This window comes from Ambystoma mexicanum, chromosome 2p (genome assembly GCF_040938575.1).
Source record: "Ambystoma mexicanum isolate Mex_15411 chromosome 2p, UKY_AmexF1_1, whole genome shotgun sequence".
NCBI lineage: Eukaryota > Metazoa > Chordata > Amphibia > Caudata > Ambystomatidae > Ambystoma > Ambystoma mexicanum.
Genome location: NC_090923.1, coordinates 538,243,873 through 538,264,044, shown reverse-complemented (window position 1 = coordinate 538,264,044; position 20,172 = coordinate 538,243,873). Strand labels below are relative to the sequence as shown.

Below are 20,172 nucleotides of genomic sequence, written 5' to 3'. Positions count from 1 at the left end.
CATCCTGGACCTACAATGACTGAACAAATTCATCAAGGCACAGAAGTTCTGGATGGTCACCCTCCAACACGTCCTGGGTCAGCTGGAGGACGGCGATTTCCTGTAGTCGTTGGATTTGGAGGATGCCTACTTCCATATTCCCATCCTAAATGGACACCGAAAGTTTCTCAGGTTCGTGGTCCAAGGGCGTCACTACCAGTTCAGAGCCCTTCCCTTCGGACTGAGGTTGGCACCCAGGGTGTACACCAAGTGCCTCGCACCGGTGGCGGCGCAGCTGCGCCGAGAGGGGATCCACGTCTACCCCTACCTGGACGACTGGCTCATCCGAGCGAAGACGAAGGAGCTCCCCGTGGAGCACACGGCAAGGGCCGTCCAACTTCTCACGGACCTGGGATTCTCCATAAACTACACCAAGTCCCACCTGGTGCCCGCGCAAGACGCACTGTTTCTGGGAGCGAAGCTCGACACAGTGTCGCTTCTGGCCTCTCCGTCGGAGGAAAGGACGAGGGCCATCTTGGGCAAGGTGCAACGGATGCTGGTTGCGGACGCGGCCAGAGTGAGGTCCATCAAGTCCCTCCTCGGAATGATGTCTTCTTGCATTTACCTCATCCGCCTGTGCAGGCTCCGGATGCGCCCGTTGCAGGAGTTCCTGGACGTGCGGTGGATCCAGACGACGGGCAGCTTCGAGGAGAGGATCACACTCGACGAGAGTTTCCGACGAGCGATCCGGTGGTGGGGCACCCGCGCGCATCTGACGGCGCGCATGGACTTCCAGACCCCCGGCCACCAAGAGACAGTGACCACGGATGCCTCCCTGGAAGGGTGGGGAGCGCACACTGAAAATCTGCACGCGAGAGGCCTTTGACTCCCGACGGAGAAGTCCCTCCATATCAACGTCCTGGAGCTCTGTGCAGTCTTTTCGGCCCTCAGGTCCTTTCTTCCGTCCCTCAAGGGCAAGGTGGTGAGGATCTTCACCGACAACACCACCACCATGTTCTACATCAGGAAACAGGGCGGAACCAGGTCCCCAGCCCTGTCTGTGGAGGCGCAGGATCTGTGGCATTGGGCCGTCGCCCAAGGGATGTTTCTGGTGCCGTTTCATCTGGCAGGGATAAAAAACACCATCGCCGACTCACTCAGCAGGGAGCTGCGCTCGTGCCACGAGTGGGAGCTACGACAGGATCTAGTGGACCGCCTCTTCCGACGGTGGGGCACACCCCAGATCGATCTGTTCGCGACGGCGACAAACTCCAAGTGCCGGAGGTTCGCCAGCAGGTTTCGCCAGCAGGTTTCCCCAGCCGAGGAGCATGGGCGATGCTTTCTCGTTCCCCTGGGAGGGCCCGTTTCTATACGCGTTCCCTCCATTGCCATTGCTGATCCGGCTCATCAATCAGCTCAAGAGGTCACAGTGCAGGATGATCCTCGTCGCACCTGCGTGGCTGAGGCAGATATGGTTCCCGGACCTTCTGGACTTGTCAGCGTCCTCGTCAATCAAGCTGCCAGTGGACGTGGATCTTCTCTCCAGGGAAGGAGGCGCCATCCTCCATCACGACCCGAAGTCGCTGAGCTTGCAGGCCTGGCTCCTGCAGCGTTAGAGTTTGGAGGATACGACATACCGGCCGACTGCAGAGAGGTTCTTGCAAAGGCCAGGGCGTCCTCAACTCTTAAATGCTACGGACATAAATGGAAGAGGTTCTCTGTCTGGTGCCACGCACAGAAGATTAACCCTCTACGGATTACGGCTCCCCAAGTACTGCCGTACCTACTGACGCTGGCCAAAGCTGGACTGGCGCACGCGTCCATCAAGATTCATCTTGCTGCGATCTCCCGATACACCAGAACCACGGGGCGGACGTCTTTGTGGTCTCGTCGTCTGGTGAAAGAGTTCATGAAGGGACTGTTCAGATCGTTCCCGCCGGTGAAGGCTCCGGCCCCGGCGTGGGAGCTCAACGCGGTGCTGACCAAGCTCATGGGACCTCCGTTCGAGCCTCTGCACTCGGCTCTGTTGAAGTTCTTGTCGTGGAAAACAGCTTTTCTTGTGGCCATCACCTCCGCACGACGGGTGGGAGAGATCCAGGCCCTTTCCTGCAAGGCCCCGTACTTGACTTTTCACGACACAAGGGTAGTGCTCAGGACGCACCCCTCCTTCATGCCCAAGGTGCCGTCGGACTTCCACCTCTGGTGTTGCCTGTTTTCTTCCCGTCGCCTTCGTCGCCGGCTGAAAGGACTTTGCACTCGCTGGATGTGGCTAGAGCGCTGAAGTTCTACGTGGACCGCACAAAGTGTTTTTGGAAGACGTCACAACTCTTTGTGAACTTTGGACCTGTCAATCAGGGGAAGGCTCTCTCGAAGGCTTCCATTTCCAGATGGCTCTCCAGCTGTATCATGTACTGTCATCGGTTGGCAAACCGACCGCTGCCTGGCCGTCCGAAAGCCCATTCCACCAGAGCGATCGCAGCTACCACGGCGTTCCTATCTGGTGTGCCCTTGCTGGACATCTGCAGGGCTGCTACGTGGAGGTCGACGCACACCTTCACAAAATTCTACTGCGTCGATCGGGATTCCAGGGAGGAGTCCAGGGTCGGCCAAGCAGTGCTGCGCAACCTGTTCGCCTAAGGTGAGCCTGGTGAGGAGATAAGAATTGCTTAATGTTGAGTTTGATGTAATGCTTAATGTTGAGCCTTTGCCATCTCCCGTGGTTGTGCATGTGTGTACTGCTATGTATTCTTTATTCATGAGCATGTGAATCCATGCCAGACCCCATGCTGGAGAAGGAACAAGTTACTTACCTGTAACTGTTGTTCTCCAGCATGGGTCTGGCATGGATTCACATGCGAACCCTCCTGCCTACCCCTCTGCGGCTCTTCACTTGGTCATACTGCCACTTCACGTGCTATCAAATCTGAAGATGGCTGCCAGAGGCGGGGCTTAGGTAGAGGGCATTCATTGGCTGTGGTCAGTATGACGCAGAGATCAGTGATTGGTTATTACTACGAAAGACAGATCAGAAACGAAACTGATACTGATTTTTTCTTTACCGAGGATTCCCAGCCTGACGACGGGGAATATTCATGAGCATGTGAATCCATGCCAGACCCATGCTGGAGAACAGTTACAGGTAAGTAACTTGTTCCTTACCTGCTCAGCTCCAGCTCTTCCATCAGTAGGAGCCTTTGAGGACTCTTCCATCGGTCCCCGGCTACATCTTCAGGACGAAAGAGGCAAGAATTAGAAGCTACTTACCATCTCACCTAGAAGGCCTCCGCCATTTCGAACATCACCTTTGGCGTTCTGTCCCAATACATCGTCGCTTCCAGGAATTCTCTGCGACCTGCAAAGAAACAAAGCACAGGTCAGTCAACTTGCAAGGACGCTTTCAGCGCTGCATCTAGCGCATCCTTACCTTCTGGAACTCATTTGTTGGCCTCGGCAATCTCCATCAGCCTCTGCAAGACAAGAGAAGAAGGTTACGTGGACATTCATCAATATAGACTTTATTCAAAAAACACTAAAAAGACTTACCTGAAAGGTGGAGTCGCAGCTGGTCTGGACTCCAGGCAGATGCCAGTGAAGTAACTCGGTGGATCAAGCCAACAACGACGCACCCCTGCCTAGTACGGCAGGACGGAGAGTGCGGCATTACAAAAATCAAGGTGAGCAAAGCCCCAAGGGGAAACCGCAAGGGAAAACTGGGAGGTGGGCCACGGGAGAGAAGAAGTCGCTAAACACCCCCCCCATCCTTCCCCCCCTATCTTCTAGAACTGATTCCTGGCAGAACGAAGTCCAGGGAAGGTGCAGAGAGGCCAGAGGTGTCCCGGACCAGTCCAGAGGTCGTCCCTGTGGATACAAGGTGAGCGTTACAGGGATTCAAGTCTACCCCTACCTGGACGATTGGTTGATCAGGGCTCGCTCTCCCGAGCAAGTCCTGGATCATCTGTCAGTCACCTGCCACTCCCTTCACAGGCTGGGCTTCTCCCTCAATTTAAAGAAGTCACACTTGACGCGAACCCAGCGGCTCCAGTACATCGGAGCAGTGCTCGACACATCCCTGGGGCAGTGTTTCCCACCCCAGGTGAGGGCTCATCACATTCTGCAGATGTTGCACAAGTTTCAACATGCCCACAGTCTCCCGACGTTCAGGTTCTTGAGGTTGCTAGGCCTCATGGCATCCTGCATTCTTCTGGTGCCTGAGGCCAGGCTGTGGATGAGATCTCTGCAGTGGGCTCTCAAGATGCAGTGTTCACAATCCTCCGGCAGGATGTCGAATCCCGTTCAGGTGCCGCCCTCAGTCACCCAAGATCTTCTGTGGTGGGCCGTCGAAGGCAATCTGATGAAGGGTGCTCCATTTTGGCTACCCTGGCCGGAGGTGACGATCGTGACGGACTCATCCCTCATGGGATGGGGAGCTCATGCCAACGAGTTGAGGCAGCAGTCGTTGGTCTCTGTTGGAGTCCAGACTCTGTATCAATCTGTTGGAGCTGAGGGCCGTCAGGCTCGCCCTGAAGGCTTTTCTGCTGACTGTGTGACGGAAGAATGTCCTGATTCTGACAGACAACACAGTGGCCATGCACTACCTCAACAAAAAGGGGGGGCAGGGTCACTTCCTCAGTGCAGGGAGACGATGCAGCTCTGGTTCTGGGCCATCCAGCAGGAAGTTTCGATCTCGGCAGTTCATCTGGCCGGAGACGAAAACGAGACGGACGCTCTGAGCAGGCAGAGCGCGATCTCTCACGACTGGGAGCTCGCTCAGGAGATTCTCCTGGAGATCTTCGCCCTTTGGGGGACCCCACAAGTGGATCTCTTCGCCTCCAGTGTCAACCGGAAGTGTGAAAGGTTCTGCTTGTGGGAATTTCCTCCAAGAGGAGCCTTAGAGGACGCGTTCGTGGTGGAGTGGTCCTTCCCACTGCTGTACGCGTTTCCTCCAGTCCTCGTCATCCCGCAAGTGCTGCTGAGGTTACGGAGGTTCGGTTCCCGGATGATCCTCATTGCTCCGGCATGGGCCCGGAGAACGTGGTACCCGGACCTTCTCGACTTGTCCATCTGCCCTCCATGCCGTCTTCCCTACCGAGACGATCTGCTCTCACGGGAGGGGGTGTCAGGTTCTCCATCCAGAGGTCAGATCCCTCAACATTCATGCTTGGCTTCTGAAAGGTTGAGGTATAAGGATTGGGACCTCCCTGAAGACATGATGGAGGTGTTGCTTTCAGGCCAGATGGCCTGCGACAAAGTCCCTGTACCGTTGCCGTTGGAGAAAGTTCTGCAACTGGTGCAGGGTTCAGAATGTGGATCCTTTCATGTGACATTCCTGTGGTTCTGTCTTTTTTGCTTTCCTTAGCCCACAAGGGCCTGCAAGTGGGTACCATTAAAGTTTACCTGGCGGCGCTGTCCATATTTAAGCCCTCGTCTGAAGAGTGTTCTTATTTTAAGATTCCTTTAATTTCTCAGTTTCTGAAAGGGCTCACTAATGTGTCCCGTCACCTTTCCAGGTGCCAGGCTGGGATTTGAACCTGGTTCTAAAATTCCTCAAGGGTGCTCCAGTTGAGCCTTTGCATTCCTGTCCTTTAAGGCTGACCCTTAAAACTGTATTTTTAGTTGCGGTTACTTCCGCTTGCAGAGTGAGTGAGTTGCAGGCACTTTCTGTTAAGCCACCCTTCATGGTGTTTCAGAAGGACAGGGTTTTTCCTTCGGGTTCGTCCTTCCTTTCTTCCGAAAGTTGTCGGAATTTCATTTAAGCTAGAAGGTCATTCTTCCAGCATTTTATCCTCCTCTGCATCCTGGTAAGGAAGAGGAGAGGCTCCATAGGTTGGATCCTAGGAGAGCTTTAAGTTTCTACATTTCATGCATGGCTCGGGTCAGAGTGGACGATCAGCTCTTTATAGGATACGCTGGAAGGGGTTTGGGACAAGCTGTTACTAAGCAGACTTTGTCTAGATGGATTATCTTGGCAATTTCTGAATGTTACCGCTTGGCGGGTAAGGACCCTCTGGTAGGCTTACGGGCCCATTCTACTAGGGGTGTTGCTGCCTTTACTGCTCTGCAGAGGCGTGTTCCCATTCGTAACATTTGTTAAGCAGCCACATGGGCTTAGGTCCATACTTTTGTAAGACACTACTACCTAGATTCTATCCATGGGCAGGATCTGGCCTTTGGCAAGGCGGTCCTTTATTCTGCAATTTAATTGGGCATTCTAAATTTCTAAATTCTAAATTCTTTTCCCCTCCTCCATACGTTGGTACTGCTTTGGGAGTCTGTCATAGATATGGAATACGTCGGAGGAACCAATCCTCTTGAAGAACAAGTTACTTTCTTACCTGGTAACATTCTTTCGATGGGATGTTCCGACGACTTATTCCATATCGCTCCCTCCCAGCCTGCCCCGCTACAGAATTTCTTATGCGATTGCAGCTTACGTTACCGCAAGGCTTTCTGTGGTCATACTGGCAGAAGATTGGTGCCACACGTTCTGGGGATAAAACTACAACTGAGGCTACGGGCGTCGTGCATCCTACTTATAACATCCGGTGACGTCTGCTCGATGGAGGCCCTTGAGGACAGCGTATTGACATCATCGACACAGGACGCAGACACTGAAAATTTTCCGAAGCAGCACAGCTGTGGTGATTATCATTCATAGATATGGAATACGTCGTCGGAACATCCCATCGAAAGAACGTTACCAGGTAAGAAAGCAACTTGTTCTTCTGATGCTTGTTAATCTGCTTAGAACCACATGCTGTGCATATAGTCCGACATCTAGAGGTAAGAGCGGAGTATTGCATGTTGTCTTTCGAGGATCGAAAGGGGACGTCGACATGGGATTGCCAGTAACACTATACCTAACGTGATGTGTAGTGTACCCAAAATCCCTCGCGCGTCCAGGTCCTCCATTTTTTTTCCACCCAGCTAGCTGGTTGCCTTATGCAGAGCTATTGTTATATTTCCCGACCTCTGGTCGCATTTATATTATCATCCCCTTTTCGAGGTTTATGGTCATTGCATCGAATTATTACCATCGACAGACCATTACATCTAAAAAGAAAGCATTGAAAAAAAATTGCATTGAATGTGTTTTTTTTTATTTTTATTTTTAATGGAGAGGTTTCCCTCCAAGCCCCCGTTTTTTACCCTTTACCTTTAAAAAACATTCATTCGATGTTTTTTTTTAATGCAATTTTTTAGATGGAAAGGCATTTGATGGTATTGCTTTCGATGCAATGACCAGATACCCCTTTTCGACGGTTGATTCCTGAACCACCGCCGAAGACCGCTAAGAACAGACCTTAGACAGCTAGTGCTCTGGTCGGCACTGCCGACTGAGTGGCCGGGCCTTCTGGTTGGCCTACGCAGTAGGGAGAGTGGGGTCTGGGGGTTTCTATTCTTTTAAATGTCTTTCCTTCTCCCCTCTCTTTGTCCCTTTGGTTCTGTCATTGCTTTTACTTTCCTGAGCTATGGACAGGACACCATTTAGATTTTGCCCTTCCTGTAAGGGAAAATTCCATGTAATGGAAAATTCTCATGGAAAGACAAGCATAATCATGACTAGGTGTCCTGTGAGGCCTGTAAGCTCCTACGTCCTAAGACCATTGAGGAGCGTTGAGTAAAGCGGGGGGCAGCCTATGGTATGTCGCAGGCCGAATGTTGCTCCCCCGCTGCCGAGTGGGATGAGGAGATAAGCGACGACCAAGGCTCTACTTCAGATGCCATTGACCTTACATCGGAGCACTCTTGCTCCACAACGTCCGTGTCCGCCACCGCTAGGCACGACGACAGTCCTGCTATGCAGAATGTAGATCCCGGCGACAGGGACGCACACACAATCCGATATTTCGGTGGCTCCTGCCGATTCATGTGATCGGCAGCCCTCCCCGCAACCCCGGCATGCGTCAGGGTAGTTTAAGAGTAAGGGTGCACCAAAAGCCACGCGGACGTCGAGACGCCTCAGAAGAGAGTGCTGACGCTGCACAAGGCCCCGGTTGCGTCAAAATCAATGCTGCAACCGCCTACACAACCCAAACACCTCCTTGTAACGCTGAACATTAGCAATAGTATCGTTAAGATTGTTTCGAAGACTAAACCAAAGAACAAGGCTAGGGACATATCGAAAGACATGTCGAAACGCCAGGAAGAGCGGAAAGATTACTCAGAGTTCTCTATCCTTATCGAAGAGTCTAGGTGAAAAATCTCGACATTCTAAGGAGAAAGATCATCAAGAAGAGCCCTTTCCTCCGCTAGACTCCTCTGGCTCCTCATCATGGACCAGAGAGAAGTTTGAGGGTTGCATGAACAGGCAGGCAAGTTTGTGGAATTTTCAGAAAAGTTTGCTCCTAAAAGGCCTCGTGAAGAGAGCCCTTATACACCTATGGCTAAGTTCCAAAGAACTTCTGATATTCTTCATGAGGAAGAGTTTTGTTTACCTTACTGGTGATGGAGTACTTATTGACCCCTACCTACAGTATGGTGATCCTGCTGATGATCCTACTACTCAGACTCGGGGATGGATGGGACGAACAGCTAGTGGACGACCTGCCTTGGGCGTCCTCCACCCCTACCCGGGACCCTGACAGCTTCTGTATGGGACCCCCCCACCATTAGGTCAGCCATCACCTGTTAAACGCCATCTTAAAGAAAGCAGTCGAACACTTACAAATTGCCACGCAGGAAGCCGTGCCAGATTCCGATTTTGTTGAAGACATTGTAAAGGAGAAGCCTCCTGCCAGTCAGGCTTTCCCATTACTTAATTCTATTAAAAGACTCAATGCTTCTTTATTATTGATGCCCTCGCAAACCAGGGCAGTTAATCCATGGGTGGAGAAACTTTTTCGCCCCTCCCCTACTGACCCTCTACATTGGGGGGCATGCCACCCGGTTTCTTTGGTGGTCAGGACGAGGAAGAGGGCACGTGTCCCCTTGTCCACAGGCAAGGCACAGCCTGACAAAGAATGTTAGAAATTGTACCCTCTGGGAAAGAGAATAACCACTGCGGCAGCCTACTCCACCCGTATAGCCAATAACACCATGAGGTTAGCCAGCTACTCGGACGTTTAACGGAACCTGCTGCAGGAGGGCCTACAGGAGGTCCCTGAACCGGCGTGTACTTGCCTGCTTACGATAGTATCTGAGGGTAAGCAGGTGAACCACAACGTTCTCAAAAATACATTCGATGCTGCTGGCGTCCTTAATCAACAAGCCGGTGGAGGACTCCAACTTGTTCGGCAAGGCCGTTGATGAGGCACTGGAAATAGCAAAACAGGAACACAAGACTTTGAAGACTTTTAATCAAATTACTCAAAGACCCTTTCAACAGAGGGGGAGGTTCTCGTCGCTCCTTTCATGGGCATTCCTAGGCTCGCTCCCCTCACAACCAATATGGTTGCGGGAACAATTGGTCCTCAAGACGGGGTTCTACCTCCACTACCCCGTGTCCTCCTAGGGGACTACGCCGTGGGAAAGGAAGGGGCTGTAATTCCACCCCCAGAGGCTCCCCGGCCTCCATCAGAAATGAGAGGGGATTACAACAGACCAGTGGGTGCTCAAGACCGTCGCCCACGTGTACTGCATAGATTTCAGCCGACCACCTCGATTCAGACCACCGAGATCAAGACGCCTAACACCAGAACACCTAAGGATCCTGCTACAAGAGGTCGAGATCCTGCAGTTAAAGGGCACCATCGAAATCGTCCCTATTCTACAGGTAAACGAGGATATTTATTCAGTGTACTTCCTTGTACCCAAAAAATGATCTCACCATGCACCCTGTGCTAGACTCGCGCCAGCAAACAAATTTGTCAAACCTCAAAGGTTTCGGATGGTGACACTGCAAGAGGTAATTCCTCTGCTAACGCAGGGGAATTACATGACAACATTGGACTTGAAAAAATGCATACTTTCATATATCTAGGTTGCCGGCATGCAGAAAATACCTAAGGTTCATGATAGAGGACAAGCACTATCAATTCAATGTCCTCCCCTTCGGCATTGCCTCAGCCCCAAGGGTGTTTACAAAGGTACTGGCAGTGGCGGAAACACACCTGCGCAGGCAGTCCTTCCAGTTTACCCTTACCTCGATGACTGGCTCATAACGGGGGATTCCTATGGCGCATGCCTGTCCAATACCCAAAAGATGATGGACCTCTTATTCAGTCTAGGATTCTCCATAAACGAGAAGAACTCCAGCCTAGACCCCAGTCAAGTCAAGCAGTTTCTGGGGGTATTAATTCAGACAAAGAACTGACTCGTCTTCCCCTCTAAGGAGAGTGTACAAACCATGCTGTTTCAGATCCCTCAATATGTCACCAGTTGAGAGGTGATGGTACGTAAAGTCATGCGATTGTTAGGAATGATGGCGTCCTGCATTTACTTGGTTCCTCACGCACGTTTGCGCATGCGTCCATGCAAGAGTGGCTCAACAGCCAGAGGTGTCAGGCCAGTGGACAATGGGACGATCTAGTGGTTGTCTCAGCTTCCCTCGTTCTCTCTCTGCAGTGGTGGTCGAGGGAAAACTTCTTCAAGGGGAAGACCTTCACCACTCCCACAGAAGAAGCCACTCTCAAGACGGATGCATCTCTCACGGGGTGGGGGGCTCGCCTGCTTCAGCAGACGGTCCCCACCAGTAGCATCCAACCACATAAACCTGTTGGAGCTGCTAGCGTTATTCAAAGCACTGAAGGCCTTTCAGACACAGTTGCAGGGGAAGACGGTCCTGATCCTCTCAGACCGCACCACGGCCATGTACTACCTGAATAAACAAGGGGGCACTCATTCCAAACTGTCCCAGAACATTTGAAAGTGAGCTCTCAAACACAGGATGTTCCTGTTATCCCAACACATTCCAGGGGAACTCAATATTCTGGCGGACATACTCAGCAGAGACCTCCCACTGCCCTTAGAATACAAATGGTGACTACACAAAGACATTGTGTCCAATGTTTTCGCAGAATGAGGCTTCCCCAAGATCGACTTGTTTGCAACTCTGGAGAACTCGCAATGCCCAGATTACGCCTCCAGGTACCCTCAGAACTGATCCAAGGGGAACGGTCTCTGGATAACATGGTCAGGGGCATTTGTTTAAGCTCCCCCCCCCCCCCCGACTCCCCTACTCAACAAGATCGTGTACAAGATGCACCAGGAACCAGTCACCATGATATTGATGGCCCCGATATGGGCCCGCCAATACTGGTTCTCCCATCTGATGGAAATGTCGCTCTCTCCTCCAATGAAACTGCCTTGCCCATACAACATGCTATCTCAGGATAAGGGGACACTCTTCATCCATGGCAGCAAACTCTGAATTTAGCGGCCTGGCTCCTGAAGTCATAGTCAGAGTTTGGGCATCTCCGACTTCCTTACAGATGCATAGACATACTTAGGGAAGTAAGAAAACCTAACACCTGACATTGCTACTCCAGCAAATGGAAGGGCTTTGTCATCTAGTGCAATTACAAAAGCATCAATCCCATTGGCTGCTCACCTACCCATATTGTGTTGTACCTGACTCACTAGTATCAGGCCTGGTTTTTAATTCCCTGAAGGTTCACTTAGCTGCACACTCAGCCTACACAACGTCCCAACAAAACGTGACTTGGTGAAAGATACCAGTTATTAAGGCATTCATGGAAGGCGTTAAGTCCTACAACTATAGAAAAGAAAATTGTAAAAAAGTGTTTTATTAACAATGTGTTTAAAAAACAATAAATGAATATTTTTGATACAAACTGGTGTAGTAAATGAGTATATAATGATTATAAATCATATGTAAGGGCGACAAAATCAAAAATGGATAGTGGGGAAGCAAGTGACCCTATAAACATAGTGGCCCTCATTACAACTCAGGCGTTAAGGGTTTAACAGCGCCGTTAACCCTTAACGCCTGATTACAAGTGTCCCTTTGCGGGTTGGTGTTTAACGTCTGCTTTTAGCAGGCGTTAAAAATCCAACCCGCAAAGGGACTTTGGAGCTAATTACGGCACCGTAATTTACGGTGCCGTAATTAGCGCCTTCCCCATTCCCATTATGCCCTATGGGGGCCAAAATGGGGAAGGGCAAATGGTGAATGGGGAATTACCGCCCCACTCACCTTGGAATGGGGCGGTAATTCCGCCATCCACCATGGCGGAATCGTAACCTTAGCGGCATGGACCATGGTGCTAATATCACCATAGTCCTCCGCCAAGGTTGTAATGAGGGCCAGTGTATTGTTTAATCAAAGGTTCGATGGAGGGCTGTTTATAAGTGGTCGGTAAAAAAGTACCTCCGGTCTCTTCTAGTTTTATTGAGGCATTAAAAGGATTCATTTCCCCCATTTCTAACCCGGCTTCTGGGTGGGACCTGAATGTGGTATTAACTAGACTTATGGGATCTCCTTTTGAGCACAAAGCGAGTCTCAAATCTCTTACATACAAGACCGCCTTCCTAGTGGCAGTCACTTCAATAAGAAGAGTCTGTGAACTACAGGCCCTCTCAGTTCTAGACCCATTTTGTTACAGTTCAGAGATAAAGTGGTTCTGCGTGCTCGTCCTCGATTTGCGCCCAAATTATTTTCCAAGTTCCATGTGAACCAGTCTATAGAATTGCAGACTTTCTCCCAGAACCCCACTAACATGGCGGAGAGAAGCCTACACACACTAGATGTGCGCAGGGCAGTCATGTATTACCTGGAAAGAACTAAACCACTAAGATAGACTATCAGTTTTTCGTTTCAGTGGCAGCTGATAGAGAAGGGGATCCTGTCTCTACATCAGTCATCTCAAGATGGATTGTCAATTGCATCACTCTACTCGGGGGCACTTGGGCTTCCATAGCATTCATTGCAAATGTTCTGCTAGAGTCCATTTGCAAAGCGGCAACCTGGAGTTCTGTACACACCTTTACAAAACACTATTGGCTAGACACTTATTCTAGGTCTGATTCTCAGGCGGGACAAGCAGTGCTAAGACATCTTTTCACTACTGTTCCTTCCCACATCCCACCTCCAACTCCGGGTACTGCTCGCTAGTCTATGCACAGCATGTGATTCTAAGCAGATTAACAAGCATCAGAAGACATGCATTACTTACCGTAATAGCATTTCTGATGATTGTATCTGCTTAGATTCACATGCACCCACCCTTCCTCCCGCTCGGATGGAAGGAACATAGACTTCTTACTACTATTCTCTCTTTTCTGTACTCACTTGTGATAGTCATAAGGCTCCCTCACAGCAGAAAAAATACAATCGGAGGCACCTCAACGCGTGAGGGATTTTGGGTACACTACACATCACGTTGGGGATAGTGTTACAGGAAAGCCCATGTCGACGTACCCTTTCGATCCTCGAAAGACGAGATGCAATACTAAGCAGTTACCACTAGGTGTCGGACAATATGCATATGTTGGGCCTAGAGACCCAAGCTACTCCTCACTGATGAGGCCCAACAAGGCCAAAAAATGTTTTGGGATGCTTGTGGTCTCGTGCAGAAGGGATGTGACCTAGCAGTACGGTCTGGACTGCCCCTTTTGGAGTGAGATCAAGCCTGATGTGCATATGATCTTTCCCCTTCTGTAATGGCTTGGCAGGCAAAGAACGATAGTCTGGAGAGTTGCCCAGAGCAATGCCAGTGGTTAAGATTCATTCTAAACATCACCTTTGTTTTAGCATGTGAATCTAAGCAGATAGAATCATCAGAAATGCTATTACGGTAAGTAATGCATGTCATAAGATCACTCAACCCTTTGTCCATAGTTATCAGGTCTACATAATTGTCATAAAATGTTGCATTAACTTCCATCCACTGTACTTGGACCTTTTGTCCCTGCATTGTTCCTTGCACCTTACAAAAGGCTAGGTGAACTAAACTGCCATCTCCTGAAGCAAGAATAATCTGTGTGGCTGCTGCATAAAGAATCAATGAACAAACAAAACCTGGGTCACTTGAATTCTCCCCACTGCCTGCATGTGGCAAAAACACATGTTTTCCTCTGCATGGTGATGCACATTGTTGGACTTATCTGGGATCGCACGTGGATTTAGAAATGGCCGTGCTAACACTGGGCACAGAAACGTGAACATCTGTAGGTTCATGTTCAATGTTAGTAATGTTAAGAGACTCACACTTTCGAGGGACAAAGTGTTACTCACCAAACCAGTGGCTCCGGAGTCGAAAGGTTACTGCTGGTCCCTTGGCTGGACACCTCATTCCTTAACCCAGGCCTCCTCACTTGAGGGAACTCTTTTCTTTGATACACCCTTCTGCTGTAGGTAGACTCAGCCAGACAGAGGGACAAATCGCCTAAAAGAGCAGGGAGAACACACCACCACGTACCCAGGCTGCAAAAGAAAAACAAATAATCAATATCCAGTTAGCCAAACGATATGTCACCTATCTAGGAGGGCGGCAATCACCTGTCTGAGTTCTGGACTGGTCCAGTATGACTTAGATGATGTGGATGTAACCTTCTATCTCCAAAGCCCTAGAAGACACAATTCAGGATTACCTGATGACCAATATTGGGTACTATGACAAGTGAAACAAAAGTATGGTTTCCTTACCAAGTAATGTTTTGTGGAGAGGAAAGGTGCAGGTGGACAGGAGCAGGAGGAAGTCCAAAAACAATTACAAGGATAACACAACAAACAAACAAGGAAGTTATTAAGGGTAACTGACGTAACGGAGACCGGGCGGCAAGAGGGACGCACTAGAGCCTGGACGATGCACTAATATCTAATCTGCGGAGCGTCCTGAACGTGCACTGAGTTCAACAGATGCAGAAACCTGTCCATGGAGTGCAGACAACAGGAAAGAAGGAACAGTCCTGAAGCTGGTGCTGAGGTAACAGCACAGGGTTCGTAGCATAAAAGGAGGTGGAGCTACAATCACGGAAACCGTCCGAACAGCGTGCAGGAGTTGTAGCCATGGTATCTATACAGGTGCAGGGACCAGAGGCAAAGGCAGTCCGTACAGCAGGCAGGAGTCGGCAATGAGGGAAACGGTAAAGGTAACAGAATACCGGAACACTGGAAACACAAGTAAAAGTAGCTGTAATCAGAAGCAGCAAACTCCTGCACTGCTATACTTTTAAACAGCTGATTGAGGTGGGGTCTAAGTCAGCAATCAGCTGACGTGGATCACATGACCGCGTAGACACAGTAATAATGGCAACGGATTTCTGGTCAGCCAGCATCACTGCAGCTCGATTCCAAGGTAGCCTCCAATGAGAAAGGAATGGGGCAGCTAAACTTCAGTTCCTACATTAAACTTTTCTTAGCTTGTGTGAACATAGATGCCGAGCCAGGGTACGTGATTGGAGAAATGTAACACAAAGCATGTAAAATATATCATGAGAAAACGGAAGATCCAAAAAAATAAGAACAATATAAGGCATATACTGCCTAAGTTCATCTGCTATTCCCTGATCCCGTGGTGAAAAGTCTAGTCGCCCAACTAGACGTATGAAACCTAGGGAGGTAATCCCCTTGCTATTCTCCCCTCTTCCTGTTGGAGGGGCGTGATGGTACTCTTGTCCTTACGGATGTCGCTGTGGTGTATCCATGCCTTGCGTCTGGAGACTTTGATGGCTGTGGGAGTAGCTTAGAGTAATTTGTAGCGTCCAAGGAATTTACAAAGTTACGAAGAAAAACACGACCGCTTGGAAAGAGCTGTAGTTGCTGAGACTGTAATGACCTGTGGTGCTGGTGATGACTCGTCTACCAGAGGGTCATGACTGTTGTGATAGGACCAACCTGGCAAGATTTAAATCTGACCGATATTGTTAGTTCCCGAAGGTACCCCTGGAATTCTTCAAGAATTTTAGCAGAGGTGTGTGCATCAGAGGCTGTGCGTGCAGGTGTGAGGTGTGTGCAGCCCCCTGCCTTTGATTATTTCACGTGGCGCGAGATGATCAGACCATGGCTGATGGCACAGCGCAATAATTCAAAGGGGAAAACAGTGGAGCCAGTGTTTATGCAATGTATTACAGTTTGGCAAGTTTTTGCTTCAATAAACCATTCATTCCCTCCACTACATAGTTGGCTTGTGGGTGGTAAATGGAGAACAATTTGTGTTTTATTCCTATTAGAGAACAGATTTCTTTGAACATCTCATTGAAAAAAGTAAGTGCCATTATCTGATCTGATGGCATCACATATTCTCCATTGTGAAATACTATATGCACTAGAAATGTGGCTGCTGATTTAGCATCAGGATGGACACATAGACCAGTTTCAAGCCATCGAGAGAATGGTAAAACCACACCAATTAGGAAATGAAAATCACTGCACCTGTTAACCATGTCTACGTAGTCGATGTGCAACTGTCGAAACCGCCCCAAGGGACGTGACAATGTAGCTTTCAGTATCCTGAGTGTGACCTGTAGTATACATTTGGCAGGTAATAGTTTGCAATTAAATCACTAATGAGCTCCTGCAATGTATTCCTTGGATGTGCGAGATGGATAGTGCAACAGTTCGAGGTGACGGTGAGCAGCTCTTGGGTCATAACTGGTTTTCCTGAAATTTCTTGCCTCCATGAGGACTGTAGGACATAGAGCATACCCCTTTTCTCCATAAACTGCTTTTCCTACTGGGGAGCTTGTTCTTGCAGTTCAAGAATTTGGGGCAGTGGAAGTGCATTGAAAGAGACTGTTATTTCGACTGTTGCAGGGAAAGTTCAGAGGACACTGTGTCCTTAGAGCTTTCTAAATAAGCTGCTTCTTTTGCTGCCAAATCTGTTGCGCTATTATCATAAGAAATTGAGTTTGTATTGTTGGTGTGCGCTATGCATTTCACTACCGTGACTGCTGTGGGGAGCGCTAGTGTGTCTATTAGCCTGGAGAGTAGTGCAGCATGTTGTATGGGCGTACCATCTGATTTGTTCTAAACCCTCTCCTGTGCCATCTAGACAGTCCGGAGTATACTGTATATGTGACATAAGCTGAATCTGAATAAATGGTAGCGGAGCACCCTTGCGACAGTTCTAATGCTGTTGTCAGTGCTGGCAATTCTGCTGCCTCCGCACAGTAGTGTGAGGGAAGTGGGACCTTTGCTAACATGATTCTCCCCTGATTCGAGGCTGGCTGCTGTTGCTCCTGTGTCTCTTATTTCATTGTTCTGATGGATAGTTGATGAACCGTCAACGAAGAGCACCTTCTCTGCTTACAGTGCATCTTCCTTAACAAGGGTAGTATAATCAGTGGTGTCCTCATATTTAGCACAATCATGCATGCTGTCATTTGGCTGTACTGGTTCTGGAGTAAATGTTGCTGGATTAACAGTGTGGCACCTGGCAATGTGAATGGAGTTGGACAAATTCACTTCATATCCTAATGCTTGTGCGGTAGTGAGAATGGATTTTGACTTTTCTAGGATTGCGAAAACTGCATGCTTTACATAAAGGATGATGGGGCATCCCATGGTTATAGTGCATGATTTCTGGATGCGACCATGGTGGCTGCCAGAGCCTATTCGCATGGGAAATGTCCCTGCATGACTGGGTCCTGGAGACCACTGTAATAAGCCAGTCTTGTATCCCAGTGAAATCTTCTGCATGAGGACAACCATTGCCTGACCGTTGGAATGTGAGAACAAACATTATTTTTTAAAGTCTGGTGTGGCCAGAACTGGGGCACTGCTGATTGTTTTTTTGAGCTCCTCAAATGATTGAATCTTTTGGTGTGTCCAGACAATGGGCCCTTTTGTTTTCTGTGCTTCTTTTAGCCCTTGTAATAGTGGTTTGGTGTATGTTGAATAATCAAATATCCATTCGCGACAGTAGTTACATAGATCTAAAAACTACTGCATGTACTTGACTGTGGTGGGACGTGGTGTGTTCTGTACTGCTGTGGCCATTTCTGGTGTTATTATTCTGCCTGCTGATATTATCTGCTCTATATAAACAACGTATTACTGACAAAACTGCAGCTTGTCTTTGTCCATCTTGTAACCCTTCTCTGGCAGTAAGGTCAAAGGTTTTACTGAGTCATTCCTACTTTTGCTTTTTTCAAAGGATAAATATCTGTGTTGCATGGGGATTCTGGCGGCTGTATTATGCCCTGCTGACATAAGGCCTCGAAGGTGGAGTAAATGCCCTCTGCTGCTTCCCTTGACATGGGGTGTTTTACTTTGGCAAAACTGCTCCTTGTTTTAGTTTAATGCGAACCACCCCTATGCTTTATAGGAGCCCTACATTGTGTGGGCGACTGGTCTACAACTGGCTGGGCACCCTGTCTAGATCCTTCTGTAAGTGCGACGATAATGTGTTGGCCAAGAGCAGGGTACACAGCACTTCTCCAGCATTGGGTCTTTCATGGATTCACATGCTGTGAATATTTCCCGTCAGGCTGGGAAACCTCAGTAACTTTAATATAGTGGGTTTCCTCTGGAAAAATGTCGACACCTTAAGTGTCCTGTCAACGTCTTTATGGGTGCTTTAGGCCGCACCAATGGGACGTCCAGTATATAGCCCCACCCCTGCGGCTTCCCTTCAGATTTCAACCGTCTTGCAAACTGTTGGGATCACCTTGTGTTCTCTCATGAGAATGTGCTCTTGTCTACGCAGGCTTTACTGTTTCCATTGCATCATTCGGAATCTCTAGGCCCCGTCTTGTCATCTGTGGGTTCGAAGAAATCATTGTTACGGCCATGTGCGACTAGCTGTCTCAACGTGTATGAAGGGGACGGCAATGCAGACTGCTTGTATTGCCTATACCCCAATCACTGTTTCCCTTTATAGGTTGACAATAATTATGTGGGCATATGCTCTAATAAAATTTTGTCATGCATGTTCTCTTCGGGCCATGGTTAACACAATTTTCCCACAGTTCCTCCGAACCCACTCATTGGGATACTTCAAAATGTTGTCGTTATATTGCGGAAGCGCTTCACACATCTACTCCAATGGCTTATCCATACTGTCACAAATGCTTTGACCGAACTCAAAAAGAAAGTTTGCTGACACCGGCTTAGCAACTGCTTTCTTAACAAAAACGCCAGATGTTCCTATTTTCAAAACTCAGTACCAATAGCAGTTCTGCTGATTCACACACCTACTGACAACATTTAACAAAAAGCATCGTCCTAAACACAGCTGCAACAAATTTCTGACTCCAAACATGTTCCTCTAGATAGCTGCTTACAATACCTACCAACAAACACCTTTTATATGTCCAATTGCTATCAATTCCTGACAACAAACCACCTTATATAGACAATGGTCAATAATACCTACACTAAAAAAATACACAATGATGTAAATCATTCCTCTGTCCTCTTACCTTGAGATGAGGGCATTAACACCTCACGTTTCCTTCTCTGGAACTGAGGGTTATCCCACATGACGTATTTCCATTTCGTCGTCCTTCCCTGTTATCTGGGAGCTTCACCTCAATAATTAATCACTGCGCATGCAATATAATACAATAATGTATTTCCTCGTTAATAGGAGTTTCCCACACAATTCATCAATTCATGAGCAATAGCAATTCACAAGCAATGACAAAATTTCAAGCGCACTGTATTTTATACAAAATGTGCGCCCAACTTACTATTTGTCTTCAGAGTCCTCACAATGCAGTGTCCTTGTCAGCAGCCTGCACAGTTCAGGGCCAGCGCTTCCAAACCAGAAACCAGGCAGACCTTTAGAGAAACATGGCATCTGCTCACCTCTTCATTTGGTGTGTGTACAAACTGATTTCAGGAGGCACAACCCGGGACTTGTGGCGGAGGACCCCTGGGACCCTCTTGGGGGGGGGGAGGGTACTGGAGTTCACGTAGGGGTCACCACTTGTAGACCCTAAAGAAAATCCAAACCATAATGAGCGGGCCCAAATTATGGAAAACACACCCTTATTGCAAATGCCAAATAACAGCCGGGAGAGTCAGTCAGTCTCGTAGGACCTGAAATCTGAGAACTCGCCCCACCCAACTTAGAATACATTTGTATACCTTATTTGTAACTATTTTCTAAGCGTCCTATTGGCACCTGCTTATAGAAAATCTACGTCAGCATAAATTGTCCTATTTTAATTGATTAGTAAATTGCCCTGTACTGATTGATCAGTACAATATTCATTACAGACCAGACACTTCCTCCACTAGGGATTCTTGCTTCAGACTGTCGAACAGGGTGATTTGATTGTGTTTGGAAAATCTTGGGGATTACTACAGTTTGTGTTGGTAATTATTACACTGTACTTTCTTTTAGC

The 20,172-nt window shown here is 48.6% G+C and overlaps 1 protein-coding gene across 1 annotated transcript in view; it reads left to right on the top strand.

Moving 5' to 3' along the window:
* NUP210 (nucleoporin 210) overlaps positions 1 to 20,172 on the top strand; it is a 1,233,892-nt gene that overhangs the window by 510,967 nt on the left and 702,753 nt on the right. The gene's annotated exons all lie outside the window — the stretch shown is intronic.